This window comes from Triticum aestivum, chromosome 3D, assembly GCF_018294505.1.
Source record: "Triticum aestivum cultivar Chinese Spring chromosome 3D, IWGSC CS RefSeq v2.1, whole genome shotgun sequence".
Taxonomy (NCBI): domain Eukaryota; kingdom Viridiplantae; phylum Streptophyta; class Magnoliopsida; order Poales; family Poaceae; genus Triticum; species Triticum aestivum.
The window spans coordinates 607,663,461-607,667,457 of record NC_057802.1 but is presented as its reverse complement, the minus strand read 5'-3'; positions in this window follow the sequence as shown (position 1 = coordinate 607,667,457).

The following is a 3,997-nucleotide window of genomic DNA, read 5'->3' as shown; positions in this document are numbered from 1 at the left end:
TTTACCTAGATCTCGAGTTGTTGTTTCTTGTCCTTGAACCGCCGCCGGGTCATGCCTTTATATACACAGGTCGACGCCCGGCGGTCTACAGAATCCCGAGGCCGGCTCATACATGTGTCCGCCTCGGTCTCTACTTTCTCCTACCTTACAACACAATATATTACATGGCGGTTTACGTCTACGGGCCATAACCCGCCTCTGGGCCTTGGGCTTCAAATATAAATAACTCGTCATGGGGATAACCCGGCCTCTCCTGGCCGGTTTACACCCAGTAGTAATATCCCCAACATAGTCCGTACTGCAATCTATACACACAGTAGTACAAACCGAACAGAAAACATAATGGCACAAATAATTTGTACTATATGTATTTATTAGAAGAATTGCACATGAGGATTTCCTAATAAAGAAAAGGGGAAATTGATCTCCCTGTGGGTTGCCGCATAGCTGAATTTATGTTTAGCTACGGGCACTGCTTCGCGCGGACTGTACGTAGACATGTTCATCCTCCTCGGCTGTGCATAGAAAGCAACACTGACCCAAGCAATAATTCCCCAGAAAAAATATTATGCATTAAAAATAATATGAAGAGGTAGCACCTGGCAGTAATATGAGTGGCTGTCCAAATCAAAGACAGACGAAACAAAGTCTAGTGAAAAGTTGTCCGGCCGTAGACACAGAAGTGGCCGGATCACACGTGGGAAACGACAAAGCCGTCTGCGGATGATCTCCATGTATGAGATAGCTGAGTTGATTAATCAAACCTTGGGAGAAGTGCCTCCATATAGTACTACTAGTGGTAGCACTATATGTTAATCCCAGCGGCCATCACGTGAGACGCCAATAGCTTCAAACTCCACGTTACTTTGACCTGCAACACACGCGCATAGCAGAAACAGTAGTATTAGCAGCTTTGAGAAAAGTCCATCAAATTCTCAAAAGGTCGATTGGATCTGCCCGGATTTGACTCGACGACGCCTGCTCCCGTGCTCGGCCTGCTGCCATTATACGCACGTACTCGCGCATGAGTCCTTGGTCAGGCTGTACGCTGATCCCAACTGCCACGTACGGAGACCGCTGTAAACAAAAATTGCACATGCCGGCAGCAACAATTCTCAAAGAATAATACATCATGCGGCATGAATTTAACTGAAAATATAACACCTGATTCGGTATCGGTTGAAGATTCCATCACGCCACGGCGACACCCAGCAGGCTCTCAATGAAAGCACCAATGTCGGTTCAATATCCGGCGTATCTCGTAGTAGGGGTCCTAAGCTAGGCGTCTTGGAGCGATGGTAACATGGACACAGGGTTTTACCCAGCTTCGGGCTCTCTTGAAGAGATAATACCCTATGTGCTGCTTTTGATTGTTTTCATATGGGTGTAGTACAGAGTACATGTATCTACCACGAGATTGTAGTAATGAATATGATATATCTATTGACTAGCCTGGCCTCGGTTTATATAAGACACCGGAGGCCTAGGGTTTAGGAGAGTCCTTGTCTTAGGCGCCAAGTCTTGTGGAGTCTTCCTGGTATGCGGCAGGGGCTGTCCGAACTGGCCCATGAGTATACGGCCATGGGGTCCTCGGCCCAATCTAACTGATCGGGAGACGACGTGGTGAGTACCCCCTAGTCCAGGACACCGTCACGATTGGTATTATGAGTTTATGTGTTTTGATGTACCGAAGGTACTTCGGAGTCCCGGATGTGATCACGGACATGACGAGGAGTCTCGTAATAGTCGAGACATGAAGATTGATATATTGGAAGCCTATGTTTGGACATCGGAATGGTTCCGGGTGAGTTCGGGCATATACCGGAGTACCGGGAGGTTACCGGAACCCCCCGGGAAGTATATGGTCCTTATTGGGCCATAGTGGAGAGAGGATGAGGCGGCCAGGTGGAGGCCCCCCCCAAGCCCAATCCGAATTGGGTGGGGGGCCGGCCCCCCTTTCCTTCCTCCCTCTCTCCCCCTTCATTCTCTCCTAGTCCAATTAGGGAAGGGGGGCATCCTACTCCCGGTGGGAGTAGGACTCTTCCAGGGCGCGCGATAGAGGGTCGGCCCTCCCCCCTCCTCCACTCCTTTATCTACGGGGGAGGGGGCACCCCATAGACACACAAGTTGACATTGTTTAGCCGTGTGCGGTGCCCCCTTCACAGTTACACACCTCGGTCATATCGTCGTAGTGCTTAGGCGAAGCCCTGCGCCGGTAACTTCATCATCACTGTCACCACGCCGTCATGCTGACGAAACTCTCCCTCGGACTCAGCTGGATCAAGAGTACGAGGGACGTCCCCGAGCTGAACGTGTGCTGATCGCGGAGGTGCCGTACGTTCGGTGTTAAGATCAGTCGGATCATGAAGACGTACGACTACATCAACCACTTTGTCATAACGCTTCCGCTTTCGGTCTACGAGGGTTCATGGACACACTCTCCCCTCTCGTTGCTATCCATCACATAGATAGATCTTGCGTGATTGTAGGAATTTTTTTGAAATTACCGCGTTCCCCAACAGTGGCATCCGAGCCAGGTCTATGCGTAGATGTTATATGCACGAGTAGAACACAAAGAGTTGTGGGCGATAATAGTCATACTGCTTACCAGCATGTCATACTTTGATTCGACGGTATTGTTGGATGAAGCGGCTCAGACCGACATTACGCGTACGCTTACGCGAGACTGGTTCTACCGACGTGCTTTGCACATAGGTGGCTGGTGAGTGTCTGTTTCTCCAACTTTAGTTGAATCGAGTGTGGCTACGCACGGTCCTTGTTGAAGGTTAAAACAACACACTTGACTAAAAATCATCGTGGTTTTGATACGTAGGTAAGAACGGTTCTTGCTAGAAGCCCGTAGCAGCCACGTAAAACTTCCAACAACAAAGTAGAGGACGTCTAACTTGTTTTTGCAGGGCTTGCTGTGATGTGATATGGTCAAGCATGATGTGATATAAATTGTTGTATGAGATGATCATGTTTTGTAACAAAGTTATCGGCAACTGGCAGTAGCCATATGGTTGTCGCTTTATTGTATGCAATGCAATCGACATGTAATTGTTTTACTTTATCACTAAGCGGTAGCGATAGTCGTAGTAACAATAGGTGGCGACACGACAACGATGCTATAATGGAGATCAAGGTGTCGCGCCGGTGATGTTGGAGATCATGACGATGCTTCGGTGATGGAGATCATGAGCACAAGATGATGATGGCCATATCATGTCACATATTTTGATTACATGTGATGTTTATCCTTTATGAATCTTATTTTGCTTAGAACGTCGGTAGCATTATAAGATGATCCCTTACTAAATTTCAAGGTACAAGTGTTCTCCCTGAGTATGCACCATTGCTACAGTTCGTCGTGTCGAGACACCACGTGATGATCGGGTGTGATAAGCTCTACGTTCACATACAACGGGTGCAAGCCAGTTTTGCACACGCAGAATACTCGGGTTAAACTTGACGAGCCTAGCATATGCAGATATGGCCTCGGAACACTGAGACCGAAAGGTCGAGGGTGAATCATATAGTAGATATGATCAACATAGTGATGTTCACCATTGAAAACTACTCCATCTCACATGATGATCGGAGATGGTTTAGTTGATTTGGATCACGTGATCACTTAGATGATTAGAGGGATATCTATATAAGTGGGAGTTCTTAAGTAATATGATTAATTGAACTTTAATTTATCATGAACTTAGTACCTGATAGTATTTTGCATGTCTATGTTGTTGTAGATCAATGGCCCGTGCTACCGTTCCTTTGAATTTTAATGCGTTCCTAGAGAAAGCTAAGTTGAAAGATGATGGCAGCAACTACACGGACTGGGTTCATAACTTGAGGATTATCCTCATGGCTGCATAGAAGAATTATGTCCTGGAAGCACCGTTGGGTGCCAGGCCTACTGCAGATGCTACTGATGACATTAAGAACGTCTGGCAGAGCAAAGCTGATGACTACTCGATAGTTTAGTATGCCATGC